Genomic DNA, 22,039 nt, shown 5'->3' with positions numbered 1-22,039 from the left:
AAAAGGCGGGCTTTAAAGAAAAAGGAGAACATACCTTTTTTTGTTTTTTGTTTTTAAAGAGAAAAGCCTAGGCTACTTTGCTGGCATACCCTGGAAAGAAGGACTCCCCTAAGGAAAGATCTTCTACGGAAGAGGAATATAATCTCTTACCTAAAATCACAAGGGGGGATAATTCCTCTAAATAAAGATCTCTGTTACGGGGGAACTAGAGGATTAGTTCATGGTTGGGAGGAAGCAGTTTTGCCCAAGAGCAATTTCAGTTAAAAATCCTGTTAGAATTTTTGTAGAGTTCTTAATTGATGATTTCTTGAAAATTATTAACATTTGGTTTATTTTCGAAGAATGCAATAGTAATTATGTTATGTGTAACTGCTTCAGAATATTGATAATGTTTATCGTATGGGTTAATGAAATGATTGAATATGGGAAGAGGGAAGTAGCTATATAATTATGGGAAATTATATGTATATAGAAAATAAATACTTTTACTAAAAATATTCATTGGGAATGCTTACATGAGAATGGTTATTTTAAAGAAAAATATTTTGATATTACTGGTTCCACGAATTTCCATTAAGTTCTACTAAATTTCTAGATGCTTTGTACACACACATCGAATTGGGGATATAGCCCATTTCACCTAATTTTTCTCTCTGAGAATAGTAGGAGTTACTAAACAAATCGAAGAATTACTCAAATCGCGCATAATTATAAGCGAAGTAATAACATAGGAGTTATACAAAACATCCTTCAAGTTTGAATTGATGATCAAAGGATTATCTTTGGCTATTTGTTCATTCACGACTATACAGTTGCACTATTAAAAAATAAAAATATAAAACCTCGAGAGGAAAATCAGAGCTTTAAAATATATATATATATAGTGGCTAAATCAATTCTTGCCTTCAAGTTACTCGGTGATCTGAATCTCTATAGATTTTATTTAAAATCCCTAATTCTCCACAACTTGAAGGTTACTCCTGGTAACATTGCTAGTAGACTTGTCTCTGATGCTCGCTAGAGAAGAGGAATTTTCCTAAGTTAATTGTAGTAGTACACCCAACGGAACCAAGCTAGTAATATCTAGTGATAGAAAGTAAAGGAAGATATATATTAATAAAACATATTGCTTAACATAAAAGATAATAAACTGGATAAACAATTCTACAACAAGGATATATTTGAAAAATTTAGAAGAGTATTACTTTCTTGCAAGCATCTAACAAAGTTCGAGAGGGCTAGGAAATATTTGTGATACTAATTCATATGGGTTACTATTGAATGATTTCCTTCATAGGGATAAAGAATGATATAAGGGTCTGATCCATGCGAGTGAGTTGATTTGATATAACGTTAACATCAACCCCATATTAGGCAGTGAAGGGTAGTAATATACAATCAAAATCATGAAAGCCTCGGTACAAATTGACGGAGCTGAAAACTAGTGAAAGTAAACTGCCTAGTTGAAGAGTTTCATAAAAGAAATACATAAATATATCAAAATAAATCCTTTAATATCTTATGGAAAATAGCAACATTTCCTTAATCACTATAATGGAATGGAGTCGTGGGATTTACTATTCATACGTGCATACATGGACAATATGAAAATGATATATTTCATCATAATAGTTGTGAACATTACTTCTAGATTCAATTCATAAATTATAGAATTTTCACCATAACCCATGACTGGAAATGTTTTCCAAACAAAATTAGAAATATAGAAAGAACAATGAAATCACATGACAAGACTATAAAGAAATAAATACTCCTATATTTAAATTAGGAAGGAAATCAGAGAGTACATCTCTTAAAATAATATCCCCCTAGACATTCCAGTGAAAGTATGGGTTGTGTTCTTGATAGAGGTGTAAATTCCCTCTTAAATATTTACGTAAAGGAAGAATATAGAAATTAACCCCATAACAACTAAGGGTTTTAGCTCATAATTATGTGCTTAGGCTAGAAAGAATGAAAGGAAGCCAAGAATAATCCTAGCAGAGAAGAAGCTACATTGTATAGGAGAGAAATCACAATTGTCCCTAATATCCATGAAACACTCCATTGAGAAGTAAAGGTGATGTGAAATAACCGACCTAGCACGAGTGAGAGTAACCAACCAATGAATGACAACATTTGACCCCATGTTGGGACCCGAAAGAGAAAAACTCTTGAGTAAGTAGGGGCTGGAGGTACCTGCAGAAGAACAATTGAGGGATTGGTGTTAACCCTGTTGGAGAAAAAGGATAAAATAAACATGTAGAAAATGGGAAACAAAACCTTCAATAAAAGGTTGTTTACCTCATGAAGGATAGTCTCCTGTCGTGAGCTAGTATTTTCCTAACATGTGCAGCATAGGACAGGAAAAAAATGAAAAGGGTTCCCTCGAATAAAATAACTCTATAACATCAAAGGAACATTACAATAAATTTCATATTGAAACTAAGGATAATACACTTACCTAAATCATAGCACTGATACCGTGTTGATCCACCACCCAGAAGCACACCGAGAAGGGTTGCCCTCTTCCTGCATAATAGTAACTAGGGGTATATTTGTCAAATTTATAAAAAACCATAGATTGTACAAGTGACCCTGAAATAAACTTAATAAATCAATGTGGGGATATTTATTATCCGAATGAGGAAAAAAAATGAACGACTTACAAAGTTAAAACTGGAAGGAAAATTTAAGCCAATCCTGGCTGAATTAGCAAAATGATAGTGAAGACCCATTTGTGTTTCGGTTTTGACATCGACATAGAGAAAACAAAAACTAGTGATCCTTTTACAAAGAAAGCAAACCAGGGCATTTAAATAAGTTTAAAACTGAACTTATTTGAAAATTTTACCTGATTCAATGGGTACTAGAGGCGTGAAAGCTCTAGGGGATGTCATAATACCTTAACCATCAAAAAGATTATGAGTGTCTCCTTCTTCATCATGACATTGTTATGGAAGCCAACACACGAAGCGAGATAGGAAGGTTCTCGAATGACGCATGTTACAAACCATATCACTAGGGTGAGAGAAGAAGAAACCATAGTATCTGTCGGATGAGAGGACATCAAATCCAACTATTGCAGGGTGGAGATTACCATAGGCCATGTGAAAATCACATGGGATTTTCCTAGATGACACAAGACCATTCGACGTGAGAATCAAGTCCAATACATGACATTACAGTAGCAGGATAGGTAAGTTGAATTAAAGTTAAATGATAAGTTAGAAGAGGGGGTTACCTTTTTTTATATGACCATACTCTTCCCAAATACAGAGTTATAAACAACAAGTTTAAAGTTACAATGCACATCCAATTAATAAGGAGTTATAATAACATTCACACCTCACTATGTATATCCCATACATTGGCCTTAACATTAGGAAATGGAGTCATTCAACGAATTCATAAAGGACATGACATGTCAATAACCTACACACCTTCTTAACCATATGCCTAGGATGTCACATAATAACCAAATGGATCAAGAATTGTTAAGACCAAGATTGTATATGTATACATAGAAAAACTAGACAACGTTATGTTCTCATAAACTAAGGTGATGATTAATGTGACGATGGAAAATAAACCAACAAGTATGAATTGAGTAAACATTATAAGGGAATGTGGGAAGATTAATTATAGAAAAAAAAGCAAACTTTATGTAGATGGAAGAATTTTACAAATAAAATCCATGAACTTCATAAATGATGTCATGAATTATTAGAAAATATACATGAGGTAGCCATTATTGTTGTAGTGGAGAAAGAACAGCATTGGGTTGATGAAAGAGTATAATATATTTTTTCATGGTGTAAATTTTGTTGTTTAAGTTGCATACATTTTGATGCATGTTACAAAAATTCTCTCCTCCTAACTATCTTGGAAACTATTAATAATACTTAATTCGTATAACTAATATATGGCTTATTCAAATAATTTTAATTAAAATATTTTTTTTTCCTTATTGTGTTTCAAGACTCATTCTACAAGGAGATGTGTAATTCCTTTGGTGCTCAATTTTGAGTTAAGACATGTCTCTTTAAAGAAAAATGAAATATGTTATAAATGAAAACACAATATATGTTATTATAAAAAGCAAAAAATGAATATACATATTTTTCTAGTTTTAGTTAAATCATTATAAAACCCTAAATAATTTGGTAGGTAAGAACCCACGGGGGAATTGAACCCTATAACAGTGCACTCATTAACTATCAACCCAAAACCCCGTGGGCTGTAAAACCCTATAACTTAGCATCAAGGAGATTTGGTAAAAAAATTATTCTCACATTCAACTATTAAAAAGAACATGTAATTGAAACTAGAAAGGAAAAATAATTACTTTGTAATAAGAAAATAAGAAGATTCAGTAACTCATTCAATTCTTAAATTAGAATTAATATCTCGCATTTGAAAAATATGAATAATAAATGGTACAATATAAATCATAAATAAAATATTTAAATATGTAAGATTAATTAATATTAATCTATATTTAATTTTAATTTTATTCTTGTGGTTTATTGTATCAAATATGGATACTAGCTACATCGATGGAAATCCCACCTATTTCCCACTTGTGTCACTCTTGGTGGGACTAGAATAGTGAGCCGATGAAAACTACTCTTCTTTACCACTAGTGTCCCACTCCTGTTAATCCCAATCGGATTGGAAGCTAAGTGAGAAGTTTAAGAGCTACTCCTCCCTACTAGCCATGTTACACTCACATGACAAGTGTATATACATGTAAGTCAAAATATTCTATTAATTCAAGAAAATGTTACTTTGGGAGGAGCATAGTTTCAAAACACCGTTGACCTCATTCTTACCAAACTTATTGGCCATATGGTAATGATCTGTTAATCAACCTATGAGTGGCCTTAGTTTAAGATTTATTAAATAAAGTATTACAGACTCCTATGCTAGTGTGTGTGTCTATGTTATTTACGCAACGGATCGATAAGATTTCAAATACATAGACACTTGAAATGGAAATACAGTAGAGCAATATAGTAAGCAAATACAACAACACAAGAAATTAATAAGGAGTTCACCCTATCCTCCATGGCTACATCTCCAGTCCAGCTCTCAGTGGTGGGCTTATTTTACTGTGTCTTAAGCAGAGAATTACAATGCAGGAGCTCAATATGAATCCCCTGGAAAAGATTTTCTTGGCAGGGTGGTTCTTGGATTCCCCAAGCCACTGGAGTGCACAGACTATTTTGCCTACCAGCTCTTTGACCTCTCTGGTCTGACAGATCCTCCTGAGGATGGCTTGAATCTCTCAAGCTCTCTGGTCCTCAATGTTGCCTTTGGTTAGCTTCAACCCTTTGTCTTCTTTCTGGTTTTTCTTCACTATCTTCTTTGCTTCTCTGTCTCCTATCTTTTTCCTCTGTGTGTCTTCTATTCTCTGTTCATGGCTTTAAAGCCATCCGAGCTCATGGCGGTTTGGTTCCTCTTCCGCCTCCATCGGATCACCTTTTGCAGCTGCGCTTGGAGTTCCCTATTCAACGTCATCATGAGGCTCACAGGGAGTGGCCACATGTCCTACTATAAACTGAGTCTTCCTACACCATGGCAGTCAAAGCGGACCTTAAATTATTCTATATTGTGGCTTCTTCCCTCATTAAATCCAGCCTGGTCGTTGGGCGTGATATCAACCTTTAGATTTGGATCCCTTAGATCCAACGCCATCTGCTCGTTTCGCGTGGTTGAATTGCTCGACTATTAGTGCATGATGAGCAATGGTTTTCTCTCTCCTTCGCTTGCCACGGGTCCATCGCTGACTGGAATCGCTCTGATTTCACCAAAACTGCTTACTGCTTAAGGAGCCCCCAATCAATACCACCGGTTTCGAAGTGGGTCCCACCTTTTAGCTTTCAACCTTTTCGCATTTTGTCCTTCAGTTCTCTTGCTCTCCTTGCAACCAAGCGCTCGGGGCTTCTCCATTTTGAGGGTTTTCACCCAACGATGATCGCCCATCAAAAACCTCCTCTGTTTCTCGATCTGGGCCTCCTAGGGGCTAATTTCACCTCCTGCGTAGTCTCCATGGGCCTCGGTCAGTGCACTTTGACTAAGGTCCTTGTCCTCCCACACTGGCTGCCACTGCTACTAGTTCAGAGGTGTTTTTTAATCATTGTTTTGAATTTTTTGAAGTCTGTCCTGACCTGCTACATCCATGGTTCTTTTGATTATTCTTTATGGATCAAATTTGGATCATGGCCTTCCCACTGAAAAATCTTTTGGACCACCAAAATTTGGTTTTCAAGCATCGACTAAGTGAGGGTATTGTTTTCTCACTTGCCCAATCTCAATCCACTTTGCACTACTTGGCTTTAAACCTTTGAGCTGAATCCCGAGGTACTCCACATCTGCCCTGCATGTCGTCCTCACCTTCCTGTCCAGTACGGTGTCTTCCTGGAATTCATTAAGATATTCAAGTAGCAGATCATCAATAGAAGGCAATTGACTCTACTCTTCAAGGTCCTCAATCATTGAAGGTTCAAACAATCTCAAGCAATCTGCATTTACGATTGAGTAGTTGTGCATGTAAGCTGGTAGATCAAGGCGAAAAGCATTTTCACCAATCTTCTCAACTATCCTAAAGGGTCCATACCTGATAGGCTTTAGCCTTTTACCTTCACCTTGCATCTTGTCCTTGCTGATATACAGCCAGACCTGGTCACCAACTTGAAAACTACGCTACATCCGATGCTTGTCATGCCTAGCTTTCTATTTAGCTTGGCTCTTTTCCAGCTATTCCTGTACTACCTGGTGGATCTCCTGCATCTATTCAATGAACTTAGTTTCCCTATCCACATCACTGTGTCCATTAACCATGATATCTTTACCAAAGACAAAATCCAAAGTAGACCTTGGTGTGAAATCAAAACAGGTCTCAAAAGGAGATCTCTATGTAGAAGAATGCTTTGCTCTATTGTAAGCATGCTTCACATAACACAAGTGTTCATCCCAAGGCTTAGGATGTTTGCTGCAATATCTTCTCAGTAACTAGATCACTATCCTATTAACTACTTCTATCTGGCCATCATTTTGTGTATGATAAGTTGTGCTTTTCTTCAGTTTGGTGTCCATTAGTTCCCAGAGACTTGACCAAAACTTCCCCACAAATCAGGTGTCTCGATCAGATACAATAGAAGTGGCTAATCCAAAATTAACTCATACATGTTCAAACAATAATTTTGCAGCCTGTTAAACTATAATATGTTTATTACAAGGTATCAAAATACACATTTTGTTGAACCTATCCACAACAACATATAGATAATCATGACCTTTCCTAGGTTTAGGCAGTCCTCCAACGAAATCCTTGGAAACACTTTCCCAAGGGTGAGAAGGAACTGGCAATGGAGTGTACAAGCCTAGTTTTCTGTTGCTGGGCTTGCTTTTAGCACACATAGCACACCCTCTTACATATCTAGAAACTGTCTCATTCATTTTCAGCCAATAACAAAACCTTTGTAGTTGTGCAAATATTTTACTTACCCCAAAGTGACCTGATATCAAAGAAGTGTGTGCTTCACTAATTAAATTTACTCTCTCAATTTGTGGAATGCATAGTTTCCCACAATGATATAAGAGTTGGTTTTTTACATGATAATCCAATTCCTCTACTATTTTCCCTTGACTCAAAGTTGCATATACATCTTTAAAGTCCATATCTTGAGCATATTGTTCAATGTAGCTTTCATGTAGTATAGAATTATGCTTAGGTAAGGTAGATGCATTTATAATGGGCCGAGATAACATGTCTACAACTTTGTTATGTATGCCCTTTTTATATCTGATGACTAAATGAAACTGTTGTAGAAAACCCATCCATCTGTAGTATCTTGATTGCTGCAACTTAGTTTAGGAGTTCAGGTATTGAAGTGGTTGATGATCAGTATGCATTATTGTCTCTTTGCCCATTAAGTAATGTATCCACTTTTTCACACTCTGAACTAATGCATACAATTCTTTATCATATGTAGGATAGTTAACTACTGCAGGATTAAAAGTCTCAGAATGATAACATATGGGTTTACCGTGCTGTGTCAACACTGCTCCCATCGCATAGTCACTGGCATCTATTTGGATCTCAAATGGTCTTTGTAGATCAGGCAGTGCTTATACAACTGTTGTACTAATCTTTTCATTCAAGGTGTCAAAGGCTTTTTGATGTTTGCCTCCCCACTGAAACGCCTTGTTCAATCCTTTTAACACATGTAAGGGAGCTGCAATTGAGGAAAAGTTAGAAATGAACTTCCTCCAATATTGTGCTACTCCTCAGAAGCTTCTCACTTCCATAGCAGACTTGGGTTTAGGCCAGTTTACAATGACTGCCACTTTAGAGGGACCTATTTTCAATTCACCACCCCCTACTATATGACCCAAGTAGTTTAGAGATGTCTTGCCAAATTCACATTTTGAGAGTTTAACATAAAGTTTTTCTCTTTTCAAAACATCTAGTGTCTGCTCAACATGCTTTAAATGTTCTTCCCATGTTTTACTAAAAATCAGAATCTCATCTAGGTACACAATAACAAAATCATCAAGAAAAGGTCTGAGTGCATCATTCATTAATCTCATGAAAGTAGCAAGAGCATTAGTTAAGCCAAAAGGCATAACCAGCCATTCATACAATCTCTACTTTGTTTTGAAAGAAGTCTTCCATGCATCTTGTTCTACAACTCTGACTTGATGGTATCCACTATGCAAGTCTAGTTTGGTGAAATAAAAACCTTCCTTCAATTGATCTAAAAGATCATCTATGCGAGGAAGGGGATAATGATTTTTTATTGTTATCTTATTCAGTGCTCGGTAATCAATGCACATTCTCCACGAGCCATGTTTCTTTCTCACCAAAACAATTGGTGAGCCACATGGTGATGTGCTAGGCTTGATGAATTCCTTCTCGAGCAACTCCTGCACCTGCTTCTTGATTTCAACATTCTCTAAAGCAGACAACCGGTACATTCCAATGTTAGGCAATGGAACATCTTGCTGCAAAATAATATCATGTACTATTCCCTTTTTGGGTGGCAGACCTTTAGGTTCTTGAAATAAGACATCGTAAACTGAAACAACATTTGCTATATCATCCTTCTGTTCAGCATTATATCCCTCAAATACATTGGTTTTATCACGCTTCTTTTCCTTTACAACCATCAGTAAGAATTGTTTGCATGAATTTATCATTCTTTTCATCTGCCCTGAGTTTATGAGAGTATAATTATTCTTGAGCTTGTGAGCTCTTACATAGTATTCGATTCCATCTTTAACAAGTAGATACCTGTTCTCAACTCTATAATAAATAGCCTTCCTATCATACAAGTAAGGGCTTCCTTAAACAATTCCACATATATCCAAAGGAATTATGTCTAACTCCACCTCATCTACAAATGTTGACCCAAAAGAAAACTTGATTTTGTACTATCTAGTCACTTGTAGTTGTGCTTTATCATTCAACCATCATAATGGATATGGTTTCTTGTGAGGTGTGGTTGCTAATCCCAATTTCTTTACAATTGCTTCAGAAATTAAATTTACTTGTGAGCCACTATCAAACAAAGTATCAATCTTTTGATTTTTGGAAACAACTCGAATATGGAAAAGCTCATGTCTTTTTCTCTCATTTTCTTCACCAATAATAGATTGAGCAAAATTACTAGTAGATGCTTCAGAATTCTTACCTTTTATACTTGTGGCTGCAATAGTTGTTTCATCTCCCGAGTTTGACCCCAAATCTTTCTGAAGAGTTGCAACAATCTTCTTCTTCTTGCCCTAGGACTTCTTAGGTCTTAGCTCTGGATGCAGAATCCAACAATGCTCATCATCATGCCAATCCTTTTTATAGTGAGTGCTTGAAGCTTTTCTTTTATGTGCAGTGTTAGCCTTCCTTGCTTTCCACTTCTGCTTTTTTTTCTCCTTGCTCTTGCTTGCAGTGGGTTGGGATGGTCCCCTAACTTCTGGATTTCCATTCTCTCCTCTAGCTTCTAGATGAGTAGCTTGTAAGGATACCTCATCTATACTAGTGGGATTGAACATGAGGATGGTATGCCTCATGTAGTTGGGTAGACCACCAATGTACTTCAAAAGAGTCTCTGGTGAGTCTAATGAGATCCATAGAATCAATGCTCTCTTTCTAAATTATTTAGTGTACCCTTGCACACTTTGCCCTTTCAACTATCGAAGAGTTTTCCAACTCATCATGGGTTGTTGCATGTAGGGCAATGGATAGAATTGCTTCTTAATTGCAGAAACAAAGTCACTCCAGACAGAGATAGTCTTACCATGTCTTTTCATATTAGCTTGGGTTATGTCTTCCCACCAAACCAAGGTAGTGCCTCCTAGGCATAGGCTTGCAAGCTAAATCTTTCTCTTGTTTGAGTCTATGTTTTGCACTCTGCAATACACATCAATTTGTCTAATCCAATTGTCCAAATTTTCAGCATTTAGCTCTCCATCATATATAGGCAAGTCAAATTTAACATCTAGCTTGATCAAAGATGCTTTTTTATTATGCACAGGGATATTAGGAGGTGTGAGAAAGCTTTCCTCTTTCCCTTTTCCTTTGGAGTGGTAATGGAAGTGAGACTCATCTTCTTCTTTATCTTGTTTAGAACATGATGAATCCTCATCCATATGCTTTCTAAAGTCCCTATACATTTCTTCTACCATAGACTTTATAGCTAGGAAACTTTCTATGAGTTGAGGGTCTAGCCCTACAGAACCTTCTTCTGACATTGTCTTTCGAGGATAGACTATCCCAATTTCAGGATTAGTTTCGACCAACTCTCCTTCTCCTAATTTGAGCTTTGATCTAGTGAGCACTCAACAGCTAAACCAACAGAAGCTTGTCTAACTTTACAAACCTAAAGCTCTGATACCACTTGATCTGATAATCACCCTATGAGTGACCTCAGTTAAAGATTTATTAAATAAAGGTATTACAGACTCATATGCTGGTGTGTGTGTCTATGTTATTTAGGCAATGGATCAATCAAATTGAAAATACACAGACACTTGAAATGGAAAGACATCAAAGAAATACAATAAGCAAATACAAGAAGACAAGAAATTAATAAGGGGTTCACCCTATCCTCCAAGGCTACATCTCCAGTCCAGCTCTTAGTGGTGGCCTTATTTTATTGTGTCTTAAGCAGAGAATTACATTGCAGGAGCTCAATATGAGTCCCCTGGAACAGATTTGCTTGGCAGGGTGGTTCTTGGATTCCCCAAGCCACTAGAATGCACAGACTCTTTTGCCTACCAGCTCTTTGACCTCTCTGGTCTGACAGATCCTCTCGAGGATGGCTTGAATCTCTCAAGCTCTTTGGTGCTCGATGTTACCTCTTGTCAGCTTTAGCCCTCTGTCTTCTTTTTGCTTTTCCTTTACTGTCTTCTTTGCTTCTCTATCTCCTGTCTTCTTCTTCTGTGTGTCTTATGTTCTCTGTTCATGGCTTTAAAGCCATTCGAGATCATGGCAGCTCAGTTCCTCTTCCACCTCCGTTGGATCGCCTTCTGCAGCTGCGCTTGGAGTTTCTTGTTCGACGTCATCATTTGGCTCACAGGGAGTGGCCACATGTCCTCCTGTAAACTATGCCAACCTGCTTCATTGGTTCATTTCTTTGGTTACGTTGTGGAATGAGTCTTCTTCCACTGTGGCGGTCAAAGCGGACCTCAAATTCTTCTAGATCGCGGCTTATTCCCTCGTTAAATCTGACCTGGCCATTGGGCACAATATCAATCGTCTGATCTAGATCCCCCAGATCCAACACCATCCGCTCATTTCGCGCGGTTGACTTGCTCGACCATTAGCACGTGATGAGCAGTGGTTTTCTCTCTCCTCCACTTGCCACCCATCGATCACTGAGTGGAATTGCTCTAATTTCACCAAAACTGCTTACTGCCCAAGGAGCCCCGATCAATACTGCCGGTTTCAGAGCAGGTCCCGCCTTTTAGCTTTCAGCCTTTTCGCCTTTTGTTTCTCCGGCTCTCAATGTGACTAAGCACTTGAGGCTTCCCCATTTTGAGGGTTTTCGCCCATCGATGAGCGCTAATCAAGCATGAAAAACCTCCTCTATTTCCCGATCTAGGCTTCCTAGGGGCTAATTTCGCCTCCCGTGCAGTCTCCATGGGCCTCGATCAGCGCACTTTGACTGAGGTCCTTGTCGTTCCACGCTGGCTGCCACTGCCACTAGTTCAGAGGTGTTTTTTGATCGCTGTTCTGAATTCTTTGAAGTCTGGCCTCACCTGGTACATGCATAGTTCTTTTGATTATTCTTCATGGATCCAATTCGGATCAAGTAATGAAGAAAATACACTAGCAATAAAAAGAAAATGCTTGAGGACCATATATGACTTGCCCAAAATGACCAAAACCACTCAAGTATCAAAACACAACCCACACACAACATTTAACATGCATATTACCCGGAGTCGAGTCATTCTGGCAATTTCCACATAGCTCGAGTAAGGTTTCATGTACATGTTCCTCAATATGTGCCATTCTCCCTTCAAGGTTGTCAAGCACTCTTTAAGTCCCTTGTGACCTCTCAAGGGAGACAAACAAGTCCATCATATGCCAACGATTACACAGGAGTTCATTAATAAATCCAATGATTGCATTGTGATCATCCTAACATTCCTTAGCCAACTACAACAAATATCTATAAAAGTGAGGCTCATAAATAAAATATCTCAATTCCTATGCTAAGTGAATATTCCAATGTCAATTATGTATACATTGTATGTGGTGAAAATAAAAATCATGTATATATCTCATGTGGTGAATATATATATATATATATATATATATATATATATATATATATATAAAACTACATGAAATGTATTAGCAATAAGATCCTTGGACTCAACTATATAAAGCAATTGAAAAGAAATATGCCATGTTCATTCATATCTCAACATGACAATAACCCCAAAGTTAAGGCCAAGGATCTTATTGTTAATACATTTCATGTAGTTTTACTATTCTACACTATGACCATGTAGTTTTATCTATTATGTTTGGAAATCCAACAAAGATTTCTTAGAATTAGAATTACAAGTATAAGCTATCTAATCTACACAATCCAAATAACCGTGATGTTTTTAAGATTTTGAGTCTAATATTTATGTATTAAAAAGTGCAATATATAATATTAGGACATATCCATGCTAAGAATTAATCTATCAAAAACCTAAATGCATCAAATGTTTTAAGGTTCAATATTTTTTCAATTTTTCCATTCTAAAAAAGGTTTACCTTTTTAATTCCATGATTAAGATAATTTATACTAGTAATTATATCATTCTAATATTATATATAAACTATATCCATTTTTTAAATTTATTATTCACTAATAATATAAATAATAAATAATTACATACATCATAAATATTTCTCTTACCATATATAAAATAAATAAAATTACAATTTCCTTCATATTATTTATTTTCCCAACAAAAACAAAAACTATTCATTACTTCTAAGTGCAAGTCATTCAATGAGATTTTCAACGCACACCTGTAAACCTTCTTATGCTCACCTTTCTTATGACCATAGAAGTTGGTTTACGACCATAGTCTCCAAACCTTCTTAAGCTTACCTTTTCTGTGACCATAGAAGTTGCGTTACGAGCATAAGCATTCAGAAACCCCTTTGTTTCTCATAATCAGTGTACCCAAACGGAAGGCTAAATAGTAAGATGTTTAAAGGAAATAACTAGTTTTATTTTATTATTCCGAGAGATGTGAAAGGAATTTTTAGTTAATTTTATATTTAAAATGTAGAAAAATATATTTTAACTATATATTAAATTTGATTAATATAAATATTTTGAATTTTGTAATGTTTTAAAAAGAATAATAATAATAAATTGAAATTTATTTTTATATTTTTTTCAAAATAACAATAAAATTACCCTTCTTACAAAAAAAATCTTTAATTTGTCAAACCATTATATAATAAATATATTCCGATAACACTTTTTCTACCCGTTCATGTTATCAAATCCGCGTGAATGCATCTATTATTAAACTAATTAATCAGTATGGTTAGAGGGAACGATTATTTTAAATATAAGATGAGAAGTTATATGCTCTATTTTAGTAAAAATGATAATAATTTAAAGTAATTATTTAACATTTTTAGATCGACAATGATAAGCTGAAACAGAATACATAAAAACAAGAAGTAACAGAAAGAGATATGATCATATAAACATTTTTTATTTTATAAAAGAACAATAAGAGAATGTTTATTTGATAGGCTCATAATAAATTAACAGGCTGGAATAAATTGACAAAGACTTGGTAGCTTTCATCAACCAAAATAATAAACCAAAATATAAAGTAAATAGAGAAACACAAAAATGTTTCACCAACTGAACTTTAGAAAAAAACACAAAAAATGTTTAACAATGTAAACGATGTCCAGCGCTTCATTGAAAGCAACTCTCATGATTACGGGACCATTCATGGTCGGAAAGCGCTTCCTAAAAATATAGACCCAGATTTCTGTTGAAAATATAATTTCAACTGCGATCGCCGATATCGCATCGGCAAAATGAAGTGAAGGAATTATAAAGGAGCCTTTGTGTTTGCGATAAGCGATCGCCGATATCGCATCGGCAAAGTCGAAGTGAAGGAATTATAAAGGAGCCTTTGTGTTTGCGATAAGCGATCGCCGATATCGCATCGGCAAAGTCGAAGTGAAGGAATTATAAAGGAGCTTTTGTGTTTCCGATAAGCGATCGCCGATATCGCATCGGCACATCGCTATCGGCAATGTCATAGAGTCGGGGTCTTTGACATGAGAAAAGTTGCGATGCGATGCAAATAAAGTCAATGGTTAAAGTACAGGTCAGCAGCAAATAAATTTGACGTGAAGTAAAAGTTCCTTTACCGCCAGTAAATGTCAGTAAAACAGTAAATGCAATTTACTGTGGGTTGGTAAGTTTTGGTGAAGTTTTTAATTTTATTTCAGCGGGAGTATGGGCAAATTTAAAGAATGGTATGGGCAAGTCATCGCCCTATCTTTAATTTTTTTGGTATATGTTTCTAGTGAGTGCTCATTTTTGTAGATGAGTGAATTGCACATGAAATTAAAAATGTGAATGATAACGCACAGCAGTGTGTAAAAAGATAGAATCAGTTGATGTAATTTTGTGTAGGGAAAAACCATGTGTGGTTTTGCACAGCAGTGCATAAAGGAAATGGTGGAGCATTGTAAAACGAAGGTGCAGTAAAAGCGAAAAACCATGTGTGGTTTTGCACAGCAGTGCATGAAGAAAAGAAAAGGTGAGAGCACATCTGTAAATTTTTTTTTATTTTAACTGGAAGTGAAGAAAAGTAAAACACCGCAAGCAGGGGAGGCATATAATTTTCTTGGGTAAGCATGTGTAAATTTTGTTTTTACAGCAGCATGTAAAAGAAGGTTTTTACACCAGTGAATGTAAAAGGGGTTTTACTGCAGTAAACCCAGCACAGTAATTTCTCAGGTGAAAACAGAGTTTTTGCTGAATGTAAGTTTTCTTTGAAAATCCCTCTGAGTGAAAGAGGATGAAGTTTGTATCAGGCTTTGTATTTTAATCAATAGAAATATTTTTATGGCTGTGTAATACTCTGTTATGAGTAGATTTGTTTTAAAAGCTTCCCTGTGCACAAAGGTCCTGGAACAGTGGAAACAGAGCATTGGCTCTGTGGTGTTAGAATGTCTGGTTTTGGTATTTCCCATCGAAAAATACCCAACAGTGGTATCAGAGCTAGTCCAGGCTCTTTGAAGACTCAAAGAAGCTGAAGGAAGGTGTTGTTGCAGCAGTCAAACCTCTCCAGCAGTGTGAAGCCACAACCAAAACAGTTAAGGTATTCCTCAAGCTTTCCTTTGTGTTACTGTTATAGAAACAGTCAATGATTAAAAAAAACACAGTCAAGTATTAGAAGCCCAGATAAGAATGGCAAGGTCAAAGAAGAAAGCCTCCAAGCCTGTTAAAAATGTGTCTCCCCCTTCTACTAAACTTGAAGGCAATCCATTAGAATACATTCTATTTGAAACCCCAAAGTTTGATGGAAACTTTGATGTATGGGAAATAATGATGAGGGCTTTCCTAATGTCTGAGGGGATTGAAGTCTGGGAGTCAGTGATTGATGACAGCAAGATGGATAAAGAATCCATGGAGTATGATGCACAAGCAGCAAAACTAATCTTGGATGGACTCCCTGATTCTGTGAAGAGGAATCTAGGAAAAAATACATCAGCAAAGGATATATGGGATAGACTGCATGACCTTCATGCAAAGGGAGCACTGACCATGACAATGAGTCAAGAAGAACCCATCATAGAAGCTGAGAATGAAAAGCTTGACCTCATCAAGCTTCAAGTAAAGGAAAGGGATGAAGAACTAGCCAAGCTCAAGAAGGAGCTTGACCAATGCAAGAAGAAACATTATGAAGAAGTCATATCAATGACAAATCAGCTGAATGAAGCAAGGAAGCAGGCAGATGCCTTGTCAAGTCAACTTGAACAAAGGCACATGAGGGTGAACAAACTTGTGGAAGAGATTGGACAATATAAGGTAGAGGTCTCCTCCCTTAAGTCCGAACTACAAGAAGCCAGGAAGCAGGTACAAGGAGCTGAAAAGAAAATGAAGAGCAGTCAAGCAAAAGATGAAGAAATCTCCAAAATGAAGACAGAGATTATCTCCTTCAAAGTAGTAGCAGCTGAAGCTACTCATAGCAAGGAAGAAACTGATGGACAACTAGCAAAGAAAAATAATGAATGTGAAAAGTTAGAAGAAGAGATTGTCCTCCTCAGGAAGAAGGTTGAAGGGATGAACAAGATCATGAAGAGCTCTCAAGCTTTGGATGACATGCTTAGCTATCATAGATCTCCATCTGATAAATCAGGACTTGGGTATGTAGGTGAACCCTCAAACAAGCATGAGGATGCTTTAAGCAAAGGAGATGTGAAGAAGCCAGAAAGAGATGGTGAAGCTCCTAGTTCCAGCAAAGGCAAGGAGAAAAATGAAGGTTGCAATAGAAGAGATCCTGCTCCAAGTAGAAAACCAGCTCCAAGAAGAAATGTAGCTGATGGCAAAAATGCAAGAGGCAATGGTGATCATCAAAGGATCTCAAGGCAGCAAGGCTTCAGAAGCACATCAATGAAACCTCCGTCTCCCAGGTACCAAAGTTCATTTTATGGTTATTGTTATGCATGTTCAAACTTTGGTCATATGGCAAGAGACTGTAGAGCATTTAATAAAGATAGATGTTGTGGTCCCCGAAAATCTCCAAGAAACAATTTTAGAAGAAATCATGAAATGTCATTCATGAACAATGTTGAATGTTTCAAGTGTCATAACATTGGGCATATGGCACGAGATTGTAACTTAACATGGGCTCTTACACAAGCTAGACCCATGCAAAAGAAGAAAGTTACACAAGTATGGAGAAGGAAGGAAAGGCAATATGAAAACCCCTTGAACTCCCCAGTGGATCTAAATTTGTTTTGAGAAGAGTCTGCTAAAAGAAGACAAGCACACATTAAAGGGGAGCTTGTAATTTTTTTCTTGCTGAACTGTATTAACAGTCACTCCTTGATGAAATTTTTTTTATAAAGAAAAATATGAAGTTAAATCTGCCATAACAGCAGAGAAGAAAAGGGGACAACGCTCAAATGTGAAGTGCAACAGCGCAATAAGAAAAGTATGCAAAGCATGGAGACCCTCACAGCAGTGGGAAGATAGAACACAAAACAGCAGTTTGAAATGTTTTTGTGGTGCACATGCATTGAAATGCATAGCAATGGAAGGTAGTTTCCTTTTATGTAGTATGAGAGAATATACTCACAGCAGAGTGAGTATAATACACAGCAGATGAAATGTTTTGTATTGGGAATGAAAATGCAAAGCAGTGAGAAGAAAATGAGAAAGCAAAACGCAGCAGAGCATAAATGCCCAGTGGCTGAGAATGCAATGAAATTTTTCACACAGCAGTGAAAAATGTAATATTTTTTTTGTATGCAATGCAACATGCACAGAAATGGCTAAAGAAAAACAGGGACAGCAGATTTTTAATGCACATGGGTGAATGATAATGTGTATGGCAGCAGAAAAATGAAAGGAATTGCACAGCAGTGCATTGTGTAATTAAAAAAAATGAAACTGAAGATTGTGTGAAGCAAGGGTGTAAAAAGTAACAGCCCGTGTTATTTATTGTGTGGAGAATAAAGAGTTAGTGTATGGGCACAGCAGTATGATGAAACAAAAGGCAGCGACAGTGCAAATTGCAGAGGCAACGCAACAGCAAATAAAAACCCAGGGATGACAGTCCATGGTTATGGGTATGGACAGCAGTGAATATGAAAAAATGCAGCAGCAGGAAGTTATGGACAGCAGCATGACGGCAAGAAGGAGAAGCACACAGCAATGCAAATAAAAAAAATGCAGCAGCAAGAAGTTTTGAACAACAGCACATGCAAAAGAAATTTTCCTTACAGCAGTAAAGGTAAATGTAATGAATTGAATTGAAATGCAATATATGCAACAGCAGTGAGTGTAAGAAATGTTTACACACAGCAGTGTAAATTTGTAAATTGGGACAGCGTAATTGTTCCAAGAAAGACAGAGTATTTTGTCTTTGAAAAGTGCAGAAGCAGTGCAAGTGTAGACACAGCAGTGTGAGGTAGACACAGTAAAGAAGATGACACAACAGTGCAGCAGAAAATATGCAGCAGCATAAAAGAACATCGTAATGAGTTTGCACACACAGCAGTGCAATGGTTGTTTGTTTTGGAACTGCATTTGAAGCAGTCATTTGGTGAAACCCTCTATTGAAGAGGAAGGTGCTTTTAAGCACATTGTCATTAGTGAATCCCTCTGTAATGAGGAAGGTGCTCTTAAGCACAGTTACATTGGTGAATCCCTCTGTTCAGAGGAAGATGCTCTCTAGCATAGTTTGGTAGATCTCTCTGTCATGAGGAAGGTGCTCTTAAGCACAGTCACATGGTGAATCCCTCTGTCATGAGGAAGGTGCTCTTAAGCACAGTTTCAGGTGAATCCCTCTATTAAGAGGAAGACAACTTTGTTTGTTTATGAACTGCAGCAGAAGCAGTTGGTGAATCCCTCTATGCGAGGAAGATTGGTGAACCCCTCTATGTGAGGAAGATATTCTTGTAACAGCAGTTAGTGAATCCCTCCATGTGAGGAAGTGTTTGGGTATGATTGAATGCCCGACAGTTGAAATTAAAGGGGAGTGTTGAAAATATAATTTCAACTGCGATCGCCGATATCGCATCGGCAAAATGAAGTGAAGGAATTATAAAGGAGCCTTTGTGTTTGCGATAAGCGATCGCCGATATCGCATCGGCAAAGTCGAAGTGAAGGAATTATAAAGGAGCCTTTGTGTTTGCGATAAGCGATCGCCGATATCGCATCGGCAAAGTCGAAGTGAAGGAATTATAAAGGAGCTTTTGTGTTTCCGATAAGCGATCGCCGATATCGCATCGGCACATCGCTATCGGCAATGTCATAGAGTCGGGGTCTTTGACATGAGAAAAGTTGCGATGCGATGCAAATAAAGTCAATGGTTAAAGTACAGGTTAGCAGCAAATAAATTTGACGTGAAGTAAAAGTTCCTTTACCGCCAGTAAATGTCAGTAAAACAGTAAATGCAATTTACTGTGGGTTGGTAAGTTTTGGTGAAGTTTTTAATTTTATTTCAGCGGGAGTATGGGCAAATTTAAAGAATGGTATGGGCAAGTCATCGCCCTATCTTTAATTTTTTTGGTATATGTTTCTAGTGAGTGCTCATTTTTGTAGATGAGTGAATTGCACATGAAATTAAAAATGTGAATGATAACGCACAGCAGTGTGTAAAAAGATAGAACCAGTTGATGTAATTTTGTGTAGGGAAAAACCATGTGTGGTTTTGCACAGCAGTGCATAAAGGAAATGGTGGAGCATTGTAAAACGAAGGTGCAGTAAAAGCGAAAAACCATGTGTGGTTTTGCACAGCAGTGCATGAAGAAAAGAAAAGGTGAGAGCACATCTGTAAATTTTTTTTATTTTAACTGGAAGTGAAGAAAAGTAAAACACCGCAAGCAGGGGAGGCATATAATTTTCTTGGGTAAGCATGTGTAAATTTTGTTTTTACAGCAGCATGTAAAAGAAGGTTTTTACACCAGTGAATGTAAAAGGGGTTTTACTGCAGTAAACCCAGCACAGTAATTTCTCAGGTGAAAACAGAGTTTTTGCTGAATGTAAGTTTTCTTTGAAAATCCCTCTGAGTGAAAGAGGATGAAGTTTGTATCAGGCTTTGTATTTTAATCAATAGAAATATTTTTATGGCTGTGTAATACTCTGTTATGAGTAGATTTGTTTTAAAAGCTTCCCTGTGCACAAAGGTCCTGGAACAGTGGAAACAGAGCATTGGCTCTGTGGTGTTAGAATGTCTGGTTTTGGTATTTCCCATCGAAAAATACCCGACAATTTCGCCAAATCCAAGTCGCTGCTATTGTTAGCTACTGAAACTCTTTCACATGAGGGGCACATCCTAAGGGTTGACGCGGGCCTCAGAGGTGGCGATGACATTTTGAGAGCTTTCAGTTTTTCCAGCTCCATGTGAAGTTTTCTATTCTCCTCTGCAAGTGCGTCATTATATCTCTTCATAACCTCGCAGTCCACTTCGATTTGCTTCAGCTTTCTCCTATAAACAAATTCATAACATTTTAATTAACCTATCACAGAAATCTTTCTCCTATAAACAAATTCATAACATTTTAATTAACCTATCACAGAAATCTACTGTCAACACAATAGGATCCATCGGATCAAAACTTTTCCCAATAATAAAATTGCTGGAATTTCAAGTTCCAAGTCACTCTTCAAGATTACAGGACAAATTCTGTACCTGTGGATTCCAAAGAGATAATTTCCAATATTATAACGTCTACATGCAAAATACGATGAATGAATAAAGGACACTAGCTAACCTTGCTCGTCTGTTCTGGAACCAAACTTCAACTTGTCGAGGACTGAGATTCAACTGTAACGCCAACTCTTGCTTTTGCTTCTGCCGAAGAAGAAGAAGTTACAACAGCCGAAATGATGACGAAACACAAATGATAAATAAATAAAGTTAGTAGAGACTTACAGGTTCAGGTGCCCTGTTCTTTTTGAAGCTTTCTTCCAGAAAAGCACACTGCTCTCTGGACAGTCTAAGCTTCTTCCTGGAAGAGCCCTCTTCTTCCACATCGTTGAGTACCCTCGCCATAGCCCCGTTTTCGCTTGATCTCGGTGTTGGTGGCGTTGGAATGCACGGTGCTGCTGTTGGACGACGACACGTTGATGGCCCCTGCATCTTCGTTGTAAAAATAGGACGCTGGGAATTTGTTGGCATCAGATCTCCATGTCACAGCTACCGGACGGATCAGAACCTTCGCTTCTCCCGCTGATCCCTCGCCACCAACACCAATGGATTCTGCACATTACGATTATCCTTATTGTTATTCAAAAACGCCATTAAAACAACAGACATATCAATCAAAACACCATTAAAATAAAATTCGATCTGTTCTTAAAGATTAGTTTTAATATGTGTTAAAGAGGGCAAGAACATACCAATCGATGGTGAGGTCTTCTCCCAGGGCAGAGTGCCGCAGTCCCAGTCAGGAGCTGAGGGAAACAGATGTAACTGCAGCGGAGGCCCACTCACATTTCTTTGCGAAACGTACATCTCATCAGTGATTGTGCCATCACCTATACCCAAACCTAAAGAAAGGCTTGCACTGCAATCCTGATCCATACCCCTTTCTTTTGGCTAATGTTTGGATAGAGTGAGAATGATTGATGAAGGTGTAAAATAGAAAGGAGATATATAGAAGGAGAGAATGGCGATAGATCCAGAGTCCGGCCTGACCCCTCAATCTTTAACAATAATTATAATAATTATAATTGACTGTTAAAACGATAAAAGGTTCACCGTCAAACACAGTGTCGTTGGTCCTTCACAATTTATGGTGTTGACA

General features: G+C 37.1%; 1 pseudogene; it reads right to left on the bottom strand.

Annotated features, from left to right (window-relative positions):
* Nucleotides 1–6,331: 6,331 nt before the first annotated feature.
* On the bottom strand, nucleotides 6,332–21,816 carry LOC149241877 (homeobox-leucine zipper protein HAT4-like; annotated as a pseudogene).
* Between the last annotated feature and the right edge of the window lie 223 nt (nucleotides 21,817–22,039).

This window comes from Pinus tabuliformis, chromosome 8 (genome assembly GCF_031772625.1).
Source record: "Pinus tabuliformis cultivar Carrire ecotype Pingquan chromosome 8, CPIR1, whole genome shotgun sequence".
NCBI lineage: Eukaryota > Viridiplantae > Streptophyta > Pinopsida > Pinales > Pinaceae > Pinus > Pinus tabuliformis.
Note: the sequence above shows the minus strand (reverse complement) of the source record. Positions and strands in the feature narration are given on the sequence as shown.